Here is a 14,709-nt window from a genome sequence, read left to right on the forward strand (position 1 = left end):
TCCTGACCCCCCTGTGTCGAGTGATCTAACAAAGAAAAAGCTAATTACTCAGAAATTAAAGTTTAGAAACACTGAAACATTGTTCTATTCATCTTTTTTCTCAGCAGATGAATTTTTCCTGTCAATTGAAATAAATTAAATGTAGTATTTCACTTATTCTCTGAGCTTGCCTGCATTCCGTAACTCGCTATTTGTCTTCTTTTATGCTCCAGGGAGCGTGTTGCATTAGAATCGGTGCGAAAAAATATTTTATCTTGAAATGCAATAATCCCAACATTCGTCACAGCAGGTCTGAGAGCTGTAACTGTCATCAGATGGATGAGTGTGCTTTAAAGCTACTGTTAAAGTGTACTAATACCATACTGAACAAGCACAATACATCACTATAAAACAGCCTCTCGCATGGTACTCGCTTGACTGATATCAATGTTTGACCCTGCCCCAGTCCAACACTTTGACAGCCGCATTCAGAGAAACAACCCGTTCTCCATCAGGCTAACAGCTCCGCTTTATTCAAACCAGGGTAACGGCTCAATCCCACCGGCCCCGCTCCTTTCCCAGGCCTTTTCGCTGGAGGAGGGGAAGAAAAGGGAGGTGTTTGGGCTGATAACCCCTCTCAATCACCCTGTCGGTGGGAAAAGAGCAGTTCTGAAGCAGGGCCTCTGGACAGAGCCGCAGCCCAGCAGAGTGGTCACCCCCAGCTAGGAGTTGGAGGAGGAGGGAGATGTAGAGCAAGGGCAGCAGGAGGTGGGGTGGTGTGGGGTGTTAGGATTGATAAAGAGTGAATGATGGAGGTCTAGCTGAGAGGTGGAGTTATCTGTTTCTGTAACTCTTTCTTTCTCTCACAATCACTCACCCTGTCATGTGATATCAGTCCTGCTGTGGCGCCAACTTGTTATCAGGTCCACGGAGGCCAATAGGTTTGTGCACATTTGAGTTATCATAAATGTACATTGCTACATACCTGCTGTATGACTGCACTGAGCTCCACAGATAAGGTATGCTGACGTCTTTTTAATGTATTTGATCAGCTTTTCACACTCTGATGTTAGATATGGCGTACAGTGCAAACACAGGGATGGTCGCCAGCACATATGAAGGAAACTGGGTCGCTTAGTTATAGATACACACATGCAGTAACATTTATATATGGGGGGTGCTAACAGGGAAAGGGCAGACTCCTGCTGAGCCAGTCACTGCACAAATAAACATCAGTCCAGATTTATAAACGTGGGGAGAAACACCATCTGTCACCATCCTGCATCACCCCCATCAGAGAGAAGGAGGTAGAGAGGAAGGCAAAGGAGGATGGATGGAGGGAAGTGTGAGCCTTAATGCAACCCAGGCAGTCACATGATAGATAACAAATTTCACAATGGGGAATGAGGGAATACCATAATGCGAAGCAGCCATGAGGGGGGCCAGTGTGTGGCGTGCAGCTGCACTGACCACTGCAGCTCCAGCATTACACACACAGCCGCTGCTGCATGCTCTGACTGCAGCTGCAAAACTGACAGTAATCTTATAGAACAATGTGTTGGAGGCTTTTACCCTTTTAACTTGGCATGTTGAAGCATGGTACACCCTGCACTTTCAGCTCTACCTGGCAATCAGTTTTACTGTATGCTTCTGGTAGCTACTTGCTTAAGGCCATAGTAACACAATGTATTGGTAAAATATTTATAGCAACCCCAAAGCCTGATAAAAGTGGCACATCTTTTACTGCTGCACACTGATCTCAGCACAATTCATGCTGGGACAGGTGAGCCCAGTAATTGTGGGAATGTTGGGTTTACATAAGGGATTGTGCAAGGCTTCTGAACGGGGGAAACTCTCGCTGAGACGGGCTGTTGTGATTTCACACTTTGCTTCACGATGCCAATAAAATCACTTCTTACAGATGTCTCTCTGGTTTGTTTTTAAGCTTTTACTGGACAAGAAAAAAGGAAAAAAATAAAACCATAAACTGATATAAATATACTTATTATTTGTTTTTTTGTTTACAACAGATGGAACAGAGGAAAACAATCCTTCTTAATGCATCATTTTAATTTCTGAAAAACATTTCAAAATTACAGTGTGCTCAAAACAACCAGAGACCTACAGTATTTTGCTCCAGTTGTGGAAAAAATAAGGTTTTGGAAAAAAAAAAAAAACACATCCTCCCCCATCCTGGAAACCAGCTCTAAGAAATGCATGTCTAATCTGTTTCCATGTAAATTTTGACAAATGAACAGAGACGTGAGGGTTTAAAGAGTCTTAGGATCTATACACTACACAGCTGGTTGGGCTTGTTTGCAGATGTAGCATGCAGGCAGGCTGCGCTCCTTGGCCTCCTCTTCGTGTTCATGTGGTGCACGACTGAAATGTGACAAAATGAGCGGGAATGGGTCAGGCTCTCTTTCCAATCAACCAAGTCAAGTTTCCACTTCTCAATCAATGAGTATGTCTCGTTGTAAATGTACAGGCTATTAATCAAAGCTAACATAAATACGTTGTGATGGGGGAACTCTAATGGTCTCTGTGAGTGTTGGCAGCGACTTCTGACAGCCAGATAAACAAAAGATAAGAAGGGGAACCAGACAAACATGGCAGCTCCTGATGTGACGACTTTTTCTGGGTACAGACCAACCAACATCTCCTCCTGCTCTTGTGTTTGTTGCTGTCTAATGTTTCGTGCCATTTTAAATCCCCATTGTGTCAGAGCAGTGCTGACATACAAAGATTGATGTATTTTTACACTCATATACCACCCCCACAACCTCCCTTAAAAATGTTTTGTTAGAGGTAAACTAGTCAGCATGTGTGTTTTTGAAACCCACACCAGCGAGAAAAGACTGAATGATGTGTTCCAAGGATTGGATAAATATTTAATACTCTGAGGCCAGGCCACACCAAAAGCATGGTGAAAGATCACAATGAAACAGAAACTCACGCAAAGTCTAAATAAAGAAAAAAATATATAAATTTGTTTTATTAAGGTCAGGATTTTTTTCCCCCAATTTGTTTCTTTTGTCTGGATTCGTCAGTTGTCAGCTTCAAAGCCTTGGCATCCCGGCCAACCACTTGGAGAACAAAAGAGTCTCTGCATGCTGTCATTTTGGAGCAGAGTTTGCTGGAGAGATATTATTTTATGTGGAGGCCTGTGCGGTGTATATTTTCTCTCTGGGTTCGAACTTTGCTCTCGTTCTCTCTGGATCCTGAGCCTCTCCTCAGCTCTCTGCTTCTGTTTGCTTTCTCCTGGCTCGCTTCGTTTCCCCACGTCATGGGCCAGTGATGCTCTTACACGGGACACACACCCACCTCTCCTCTTCTTAACTCCACTCTTGATTCTCAAGAGTGTGTTTGTTGTCATTAACTAACCTTCCAAACCGGAGGACATGATCCTCTCTGAAAACCTGTGTGTAATCACTGTGCGTCTGTGTGGAACTTTTTACAGTCATTTAGCTGCATTTCATACCTTGTTATTCCAAATTGTTGGTTTGGTGTGAACAGATGTAACATTATGGAGGTAAAGAACCAAATGTTTAATACCTCACTCATGAACTTCCCCCAACACCACCTGTATCATTTCCAAATGTTTGTCTGTGAGTGTGTGCATACATGTGCATCTATAGCCTGTATGTGTTCATGTGTGGAGGTCTTGACTTCTTTGTTCCTGTCTGTGTATCTGCTGCGGTCTGTCTGTCATAGCTCGAGAATCGGGGGTCAGCACATGCTTTTAATCAGGCAATCTCCAGCTCTGCCAGACGACTGTACACTGTTCCCCCTCCTCTCTCTTTCTCCCTAAATCCTCCCCTTCCCTACACTGTATTAAAAACATTTTCTCTCACCGCTGCAGGGGAAATGCCTCAATGGCTCCACGCTGTGGTAGAGATGTAGCTCATACAAGCCACAGACCTCATTCTGTCTTCATAAGCACTGGTGGAGTGTAACTACGCACATTTACTCAAGTATCTATGTGCACTTTTGTGGTACTTTTACTGTACTTGACTACTTCCATTTTATTCTATTTTATACTTCCACTCCACTACAGCTCAGAGAGAAATATTGTACTTTTTACTCCACGTTTATTTGACAGGTGCAGTGAAGAACTGTTAAACATTAAACAAGTAGTTCCAACCTTTCTGGATTGTGTTTGGCATTTCAGGTGCTATATAAAGCAATTAAAATGAGTTCTTGACCAACCAATGGGATTTTAAATGTAGGACTTTTACTGGCTATTAGAATCTGGGTACTTCTTCTACCGTTATATGAGCGTTAAAGACAAATAACCTAAAATAAATAAGAGGAGGAATAAATAAAACTGGTGGAATCAAATCAGACACCCGTTATTATTTTTATCATTATTGTTTTTCATTGGTTTTCATTTGATCATGTTACTTCAGTGCACTGAAGCCGCTGCACTGCTGTCTCATGTCCAGGCCGCTAGATGGCGCATTACGCTTGCGTGGTGCGGAACAGAATTCCGGCACGCGTCCCGGAAGAATTAATCTGCCGCGAAGTTAGCATCTGCTCCTCTAGTCATGTCCCAGGTCAGTAAATACGGCCTAAAGTGAGTGCACATGTTGTACTTTAAGAGCTGAAATGTAGCATGAGTTCGTTTGCACACGTTCGTCAAGGAAATGATTTGTTGGAGAATTTTCTGCGAACAGAGTTAGCGACTTGCTAGTGCTAACTTGCTAAGTGTGTAGCAGTGCGGCCGGAGAGCTAACCCAAAACAACAGAAAAAAAACAAATAAGAAGTTATTTCCTGGCTGTTAAATGAAGCCAAATGGACATATTTGTGTGGTTTATTGGCAAAACCTGAAGGTAGCCTAAACGAGTTATACTATTGTAAAGTAAATGGATACGAGCAGAAATTGTTACAGTTGTGTTTCAGTGCTGGTAAATAGCTGTTATATAAAACTGGACTGAAGCTTTGTCCATTATTTTACAGCAGATATCTTTTACAGAAAAATGTTTGAGTAAAAATAAATTCTCCTGCTGTGAAGTTAACACCAGCTCAGTGTGTGTGTCTGTTCTGTTCATAGCACAGCACAGACAGGATTGAGGACTTACTGCCCCCGATCACCAAGTTAGGGAGTTGGATGATAGTTGTACAGAAACTCACCTTCTAAAGAGTGTGGAAAAATATTGCTGTAAAGTCCTCCATTTGTAATATTCCTTTATATTCTGTAATACCACAAATTTAAGCTCTAACTGACTTGGCTCGTTCTTCAGTTTTAATCTTTACATTTCCCTGATGAGTCTCTCTTTCTTTAATTTCCTGATCCGTGCAGCCCGTCTCACCTCTTTGCCCTGTTTTCCACTGTTTATTGCTGTGTCTCTCAGGTGAGAACAAGTGACAGTTGGAGTGACAGGCTCATTAGGACTTCATTACATGGCTGCTTGGACAGGAGGAGGAGAGAGGCCCACAAGATGAGCTATAAACGAGGACTGGCTTGGCGACCCAAGCAGGCCCAGGGCTTTTCTTCACAGGTTCACTGAAGGCCCCCAGGGAGCGGGGGGAGCACACCTGGACCAGGTGAGATTTGCCATGAAGAAGGGCATTGGGTGCACGTTTACAGAGAAAGCAGGGGTGGATTCCTCACATTCAGCCCAGGAGGTAACCCAGAGGCCCTGCCTCAGACACACACACAATACACTGACATGCACATACATATATCTACAAATACACACACACTCTGTCTGCCAAGGGTATTACAGCAAGTTTAGACTTCTCAGCGTGTCTACTCAACGAGAAGAAAACAGAGCAAACAGTGAAATTACTTTTCTAAGCTTGAATAATGAGCATTAAGACGAGACACAAGTCATGACATGAGCTCTTCACATTAGATGTTTCAGGCTGCTCCTCCTTGAACTGCACCACACCTCTGAATCCTGTCAATCGTCCAGACTTGAAAAGCCAGAGCCGATTATTCTGCAGTTGGATTTAAGTTAAACGCCTGACAACAAATGTCAGTCAGAGGTTTGTTTTGTTGGGGAGCAACTGAGAAACGTATCTCGAGCTGCGGTGATTAAGGCATTCAGGAACCATTAAGTAGTTAAATTAAGTGGTTAAATGGAAACCAGGTTGCTTGTTGCTTTTGAAACATTTGAAGGAAGGATCAGGTAACAACTCTTAAGTCGAGTAAAGACCTCAGTCAAATAATGTTTACACATACTTCATAATGTTTGAGGTATTAGATTTGCGGAATTTAATTCAGCGGTGTAATTAAAACAGAGTTCTGCAGGATACTTTAAGCTGCTATTAAAATATTTTCCACTGGTCTAATGTTTGGGGTACAAGTACAGTTGGGTTACAAAATGGAGCAGGCTGAGGAAGAAAATGGTAGTCCTCCTCTGTGGTGCTGCTGTCCACTGTGTTATTAGTTCTTTGAGCATCGTAAATACTTCAGTCACAACGCAAAAAAACATTGATAGCAATGGTGTTTTGTGTCAAAATCCAGGGAACTTTCCACAAGCAGGTTTCAGCACCTGTCCGGGGCTCCTCTCACTTCCTTAATGGTGATAAATGAGCCAGGTTGAGTCTGTTGGGGTCTTATTGAAACAGGCTGCACCCAAGACTCTGTGCAAGTGAAATATATCTTAATGAAGGAAATGTAGCTTCACTGGGACTTACAGCTGCCACAAGTATGCAAGAGTGCACTGTTAAATGTAGTGTGAGTGAGTGGAAGAGTTTGGAATGGGAGAGGGTAGCGAGCGTGACGTTAATTTTGTGTTAATGTTAAATAACAAGTGTGCGTGGGTGTGCGCGCCTGTAAATCTTGACTGTGGTATTCCTCTGTACTGTTTACTTTCCTACAGAGGTTTAGGCCAAAGCCATTGTGCTGCATTAAGCTCAGAGGAATGTAAATGTAAAAAAAAAAAAGAATATGATATCTAAATCATGAACTTCATATTTTAGAGATATATTGTCAACAAATATATCTCAAAAATGATCTATTAACTGATGCTGTGACCGTAAAGTTAACACAACACAGACAAAGTATTAGTGATCAGTTTGCTGGAGGAACTGCATAGCAAAATAAATGAGCATACCCTGGTGTAGGTTTGTCAGCCTGACCCCCAGACAAATCCAACTGATTGTTGTCTGTAGTTGGTTTAGGCATCATATGTACAGATTTTTTTTCGTCTCTGTGTTTGTTTACCATCTTAATCTGACCTCAAATGCGACTCCTATGTTGTACTCCATGACTTAGAGTGGTGTCACTCATTTTGAACTAATCTTAGAGAAATCCCGTAAAATGTGAATCTGTGGCTTCTGACTTTGTATCTAAACAAGAAGACTGGTCCCTCCAGAAGATTAAGTGTGATTTGGCTCCGATTTCAGGCCAAAAACCATAGAGGAAATATGAATATACACAAAGTCTAAACCTCTACTGACAATCTCTCTCTAACCACTGCCTCTTATTTCATTATGCCAGTGAATGCCTAACCATCCTGTGTTGGTCCCCCCTCCTTTTGCTGTAGCAGTTTCCCATCCCCATTCTCAGATGTGACCTTTCACCCCTGGCGGCATATTGACTCGATGGCAGACATGCTGGTGTCTAATGCTCACCACTCCACAAGTCACAGTCATCTCTAACAGCCACTGTGGCTGGGAGAAAAGAGGAGCTGAATGGAGATGGAGGATGGATGTGAGCATTGTCTTGGCCAAACTATCATTGACTTCACTTTTTCCTCGTCTTTCCTCTGCTTTGGAGACTAGTGGACGCCTCATCTCTTCCTGCTCTCTTCTCGTGCTCGTTACTCTCCTGTTCTTTATTTTTCTCTTTGCATGGACTGACGTTGTTCAGTTTGTGCGCTGCCAGATGTGCAGAGTGAAAGGAATAAGAAATAAAAGACTCAGCTCAAATGCACTAGTTTTTATTTGATGTTTTCTCATAATGTTTTCTGTATATCAGTTTAGAAAATGGTTGGTTCGTAAATTTTCTCACAGTGGCCACTCATCTAATGACACTGTATTCTTTCTGTGAGTGGTCATGTCACTGCTTCCCACAACTTGATACACAAAAGAGAGTAAATTAAAGACAGACTGCCAAATAGAAACATATCAGGCAAATCAAGCTGACATTCAAAACCCATGGCAGCTGCATCACTGGATATCATAGCTCTATTTGGTGAAATGATAATTATGATAATTGTTCTGTGAACTGTAGCAGTGTGGGGTTGTAATAGTTGCTCTCCCCACAACAGGAACTACTGGGATCTCTGCACCAGCTTGCCAAAACCACAGAGCTTACACAGCCCCGAGGATGACAAGACAGGGAGAAGGAAGGGAAGGGGTGAGTGATACAAAGAATGAGGCACACTATAGGGTCTCGTAAAGACTTTCATATGTACCATGCCCTGCATGTTTGATTTTCAGTGACTGCGGCGTGGCTTGGCGGCCTCTCAAGGCAATCCAAGAATAATTTCCATGAGTAGAGGAGTAGATCTATGACTGTATAGATCATAGCACTCTGTTAGTCATATGTATCTCATTGATACGGACTTCTCTTCCCTGTCATTCAGTTGTTTCACTGATAGGTTCAGTATCATGGCTGAAATTGACCTAGATATACATCCATGTAAGTCAAATGTTTTGAACACTGAATGTTGTCACATTTTTGTTGAAATTTCAAACAACATGGCTGCTGAAAATAACCGAATATAAAGGGGGGGGAAAGTCAGAAATGCTTGGGACTTAATTATTATTATTTTTTAATCATCTTAGATTCACTTGGAAATGATCACTTTTACTGCAGCAGCAGACAAATTAGTGTATATTTCTCTTATTGTTGCTGGCAGTATCCCTTTCAGTTGCTCTTCTCACATTCCTGTAAACTGAGGTGCAAAAGGCACTTGTTGTTAGGTGGTGTCCTGATCTGATTCCTCATAGTGATGAAAACTTTTTTCTCTGTGGTGAGCTGACGTTTGCCACCATGACGACAACAGAGTGTCACAGAGTGGCCCAACAGTCATATATCTCAGAATTTAATGACCTGTTAATTGGCGTACTCAGAGGTGCTAATGGGACTTTTAATTGGTGCCTTATTACAAGCAGGTGTGCTGATAAAGTCAACCAGTTGTTACTGGTTAAAAAGACAGTGTTAGCTTCAGTTGTAACAAACTGCTGACACAAACTGACATTGTCTCCAGTACAATCAAGTGTCACCAATCATTTATCACTTTACACAGCACAAAATGTACCTGCTAACAGATAAAGCTTGTATGTTGTATATTTTTTGTTTCATTCAAAAACAAAAAGCAAAAAAAAAAAAAAAGGTAGATGGTGTTTTGGGGGGAGGAAGCTACGTGCTGAAACTTGACAACAATTTATCCATCCAGGCAGTTCTTCTGTAAAGAAGGAACTCTGAACAGGGTTAGGCTAGCTGTTTCCCCCTGCCTCCAGTGTTGAAGCCGTGCCAGGTTCATCACCTCCTGGAGTGTATATTAAAAAGAATCATGCCCAGGAACAGCATAGTTTTAAGGCTGGTGCATGTTGAAACTGATACGACACAAATGCTCTGAAAACACCCAGCATTAAGCAGGATTTCTGTCCATTGAGCTGAAAGCTTTGTTCTGCTGTGGATGTTCTCCAATATCCATACACTTTGCACACACACTCATCATTAGGGGTTAGATTGAGTTCTGTCTCTTTTCTCTCTAAATCCCCTCTTCATATCCAGTGTCCTCTCTGACTCTGGCCAGCGTCTTGTTTTTCCAGAGCTCTCCGTCAGCACTCTGAGCTGTCAAGGAATGATACTGCACAGCTCTGCCAGGCAGAAGTGAGACGAATCTTCTTCCTGTTCATCAACACCTCTGTGATACAAGTGGGGCTACATCTCCATCTTGTGTGTAGGTGCTGTGTGCACCTTCCATTCTTATTCTGTGGCTGATATTTTACTGCCACATTATCTTATGTGTCTTAAATTTTATACATTTTTCATAGTATTTAATAGGAAATTGGTGTGTTGGTTTGGTGAACTGGTGTATTGGATGTATCAGCAGAGTACAGCGAGTGTCAAAGTTTACACAGAGCTATTTGACAAAAAATAATCATTAACCTGATTCCACGAATCATGCCAGCTTGGCTATTTTCAGACACTGGTCTGATTCACACTTTCTCACCTGCAAACACATATATTCTCCCACACACACACACACACACACATATGCACGCAGTGAGCAGGCATGATGCTGCCGTCACACACTGGCACATTCTCAGCTCTCAGGCATGAAAAGATCAATTCTGTTCTCGACGTCTAATTTGGGATTTTCAGATATGGACAATGTGCGCATGTTGCCAGGTTTGTGTCAAGGTTTCCAGTGCTCCAGCGGTGTTAATGGCTGGGCTGTGAATTGTCACCACGGCAATGGTCAGACGTGGCCAGGCCGATGACGTACACTGGTGAGTCTGTCCAAGGGAAATAGCAAGTGTGTATGCGTGTATTCTGAGGTGTGTTCAAAGTCCTCTCTCTCCCCTCCCTTCTCTCTGGTTCCTGAGAAGTGGGCAGTGGTGTGAACTCAGGGTCAGTGCCAGATTCTGCTTTCTTCGTCCACACTGGAGGGCTTTGGCGGGGCAAGTTTTGGCAACTTGGAGCTCTTGTAGAGTCCAGCACCCCGTCTTCTCTCACTGGCACAACCTCATTTAGCAGGACTGATCCTCTCCAGGGCAGTGAGAGGGCTTAATTTAATAATTGTGTGACTGGTGCTGCGTGGGCAGAACACAGATTTCACAGACGGTATAATGTTGTCGAGACAGGGTGGCCTGCTGGACAATTTTGTGACTGAAAGGTTGCAAGTTCAGTCTAAACAAGAGCCAGAATCCCCTTTTTGCTACAGAGCCTGACAGTTAACTGAAACCAGCCATCCATGAAAAAGTGCAAACCACTCAGCAGGAACTTTATTTTTGTGAAAACAGTTTAACTAAATTGGTGTGACAAGGTTTGCACTGTCGCATCAGCCACTGCTCCACCTTCATTTTCCTTTCTACAAACACATCCATATGTGTGAATTGACGTCCCGTGATGTTTGCTTAAATCTTAATTCCCTCTGTGCCCCGGCTGGCTTGGCCCGGTCCAGGAACTGCAGCAGCCGTGTGGCGGGGCCACGCTGCTGGAGGGCAGGAACTCACTGAACAGGAGGGAGAGCTCCTAATTGGCCTGAATGGCTGCAATCAGAGCCAATAAGAGATAAGCGCTGGATTGCTCCCCAGATCGGCAGCGATAGCATTGTGCTGTGTGACCGGGCTACGATTGCGCTGTTGACCAAACAGAGAACAGGTGTGCAAGCTCTCTCATGCTCAGGTGGCCTTCCCAGTAACCCCAAGCCAGCTCCGCTATGCCGGGCCTCACACACCCTGAGCAAACACACTGAACGCTTGGATTGCTCTGCACTATATGCTTTTATACTGTGAGTAAAAACTCCATCTCTGTGTGACAGGCTTGTTCCCGTGTTCTAGCTGGATAATCTACAGTATGGAGGAATGTATTCATAAATGTTGGAAAAAAGGCTCTTTTAACCCGCTTCGTTCACGCCTCATCGAGCTGTATTGACTTTAGTGATGGGGGCTGGTTAGGCGGATGTTGGCGGGTTGAACTGAGTCCAGTGCAATCTATTACTGCTTCATTTTTTTATGGATCACAAACTGGCAGCTAGTGTAGTAATAGTAGTTCTATAGTAGTCTTTCCTGTGACTGCTCTGAATACTAATTACAAATCCCTTCTACCTGCTCAGCCTCTGTGCAAGTATTTCTATTTCACAAACAATATATACTGTAAGTGTTTGGCTCAGGTGGCCAGTCTTTGTTTTGATTAGGAGCCATAAATGTATAAATATGCCTATAACCTTCTTGGCAAGCAAACCCTGACACTAATAGCTTCCTGATGACGAAGGACCAATGGAGGAATGTTAACAAATTCACATTAAGAATTGTAAACAAAGGAAGAGAAATAGGAAAAAGAATAAGCAGTAATATCAAAACAAACAATTTTTCACTAGTTACCCTTTTAGGGTTTACTTTTCTGTTTGCTTAAGCACATAACATCTTTCCATAAATCAGTGTGTTTGCTATTAGTCATTTTAATGCTGCATGTATGAATGATTGATTTCTGGAAAATAAATAAATACTGCTCGTAAAATGTGTGGAAACAAAGCACACAGAAGTAAAACACTGAATGTGTTGTGTGCGTTTCACTTCACTCAGATACTGATGCATGTGCACGGCTCTGCGCCCTGTGCTGTTTACATCTGAATTTTACTGAGTGAGCGTAACTTCTTCAATAAGAGAGGAAGGGGGTCTTTGAGAGGGGGATCACATCCTGTGCCAGAGCCCTGCACTCTGTTTCCAAAGCCAGAAGAAGTGATGGGTGTGCTGGGATAATGAGGGGGGTCAGTATCAGAGGGTGAAAGCATTTGGGGATAAGCCATGGCTAATGACGAGGAAGTCCGAGGCGGCTTTGATCTACACGGGTCCTTTGGCACATCGAGGAAAAGCTGTGTGCTATACCAAGGAGACCCCTAATCATCTTAGGGATATGCTTAACATTCCTCTACTTTTGGGGACCAAAAAGAGTCCTCCGTCTCTCCGCCTGTCCTTTTTATGGGTGCAATTCAAAACAGTCTGCAGGCCTGCATCCTATTTCGCTGTTGGTTTTTAGGGTAAACCAGAGAGAACATGAGGGGAAAGGAGAGCTGTGGCTTGGTGGGTTGGCTGCTTGATGGAAGGAAGGCCTCTTTTGGTCACAGTGTGGGATGGTTTCTACTAAGCTGGAACAGGTTTTTCGGTGGGTTTTGGGAAGATTTCCGCATCAGTCACTGGCATCACATAGCTGGAGCTAATCCTACAGAGGAAATTTTGATTTCATTTTGGATGTGGAAGTTGTTCCTTTTCAAAGTGGCATCATCATCACTTCAAAATGACTGATTTCTCTTCATGTCTGATGAGATTATTTTCTAGAAAACCATTCTTTTTTTTTCTTTCTTCTGTGGTTGGAAGGTATTTATAGATGTGATATTTCCAATTAGACTGAATTGGCTCAAGAGTGACATTAAGCACTATTCTCTGAGGCGTTTTTGAGAAAGGACAGAGCTGGAAATTACAGCGGCCATGCCAGCCTGCTGCCTGCCTGCATGCCAGTTAAGGAGAAAAGCCCAAAAAGCAGCGACGAGGATGGAAAATATGGAACAGTCCTTTTCTCCCCTGGCTGGACTGGCACAGTGACTCACCAAACAACTGAGATGAGTTCAGCTCAGTTCGCAGCAGGACATGTTTTCTATCAGCACTTTCCCCTTGTTGTTTTCTTGCTTTTCTTACAATAATGCTTTTATTCTCACAATCCAGACTGGTTCTGCACAGTACATCCATGTTGAATGAGAGAGATGGATCAGAGGGCCCTTCTGGTCGGTCAGATCTTTGGGCTGGGGCAAAGTGATGGACCCCGAGGCCCCTCAGTCCTGCTTGCTGTTAGGCCAACAGAGCATTAGCCAGCCGAGGCCTGCGTGTCTGCAGGGGCTTAGGCCTGCCTTCATTCCTCGTTCTTCAGCCAAAGCCGACACCCCTCCAGGGCATGAGGAGAGAGGAATGCACTCCGACCCTCCACCCTCCTCTCCCCTTTCCCTCCAGAGGAGCAGGGATGGAGGCCCCTTTATGGAAAGCAACCAAGACCCCAGGCATCAGATCTCTCTGTTTTCCATCCCTCTCTTTACCTCCTCACCCTTTGCTCTTTTTCTCCCTCCTTTGTGTGAGGGTTGTTTGCAGTGGTAGAATACACAGCGCGGTGTAGCCACAGCCTTACAGAGGGCCGTGGCAGGCTAGGCTGGGGCCCCTGATAAGGGTTGCACTCGGCTGCTGTTAGGGCCATGAGAGCACAAACATTACGCCACTGAGTAAACGGACCCTGGGGCCCACGTCTGAGCGCCTTTGTTATTGTGGCTCACATGCAGCCAGGTCAGAGAAGATAGAGAATGCAGCTCATATGGCTGGCTTATCACAAAATCCAATCCCGGACCTTGTGGTACAGCCTATTCTTGGAACTTGGAGCATGTTAACTCTCTCGTTGTTTTTTCTTCCTTTTTTTTTTTTTGGCTCTTTCAGGGATTTGATTCAAAGCTATTTATAAGTACAGTTATGAAAGGGCATTTTGAGAAAGTCTCTGTTCCAGATGGCTATCTGTGCTGTTTGTTTGACTCTGATAAACTAGATCAATCATATGTGTTGAATATTTGCCTGTGATATTAATGTTTAATTAAAAAGGAAATGGCTCTCCTCAAATCTCTGTTAATCTCATCGAAACCAATGTTATCTCGGCCTGCTGTGGGAAAAACACATCCCTGCTTCTGTTCAGATGAGATAATCTGTAGATGTCCTTGACATGTTGCAGAGTTTTCTCTTTTAAAAGCACAGGAAGTGATAGGAAACTTTCCTCAGCTCAGATTATATTTACAAACGACATTTTTTCCTGACACTTATGTACAGTTTTATTGGAGAGTTCAGCACCATCTAGCGTCAGGATAAAATCTGTGTTTACTTTCTTTATTTACTGCTTCGTCTGTCTGCCTGTGACACTCATCTCAGCATCTTCCTTCCGTGCTGCTGGAGGTGCAGGATAGAGGAGGCGAGTTGAGTTATAGCGGGAAACAGAGACTTAAGCAGTTGTCTAAACACTGTCAGCAGTGTTCCTGTGCTTTAGAGAAAGATCTCTTCATGTTGCTGTGTGT

The 14,709-nt window shown here is 43.4% G+C and overlaps 1 long non-coding RNA gene across 1 annotated transcript in view; it reads left to right on the forward strand.

The window, feature by feature from the left end:
* The first annotated feature begins 4,138 nt into the window (after positions 1-4,138).
* LOC108889828 (uncharacterized) overlaps positions 4,139-14,709 on the forward strand; it is a 46,396-nt gene continuing 35,825 nt past the window's right edge. The window contains exons 1-3 of the long non-coding RNA XR_001962060.2: positions 4,139-4,535; positions 5,335-5,527; positions 8,203-8,291. This is a non-coding gene — a long non-coding RNA (uncharacterized LOC108889828). The remainder of the gene's footprint in view (positions 4,536-5,334; positions 5,528-8,202; positions 8,292-14,709) is intronic.

The sequence above is a fragment of the Lates calcarifer genome, linkage group LG16_LG22, assembly GCF_001640805.2.
Source record: "Lates calcarifer isolate ASB-BC8 linkage group LG16_LG22, TLL_Latcal_v3, whole genome shotgun sequence".
Taxonomy (NCBI): Eukaryota; Metazoa; Chordata; class Actinopteri; family Centropomidae; genus Lates; species Lates calcarifer.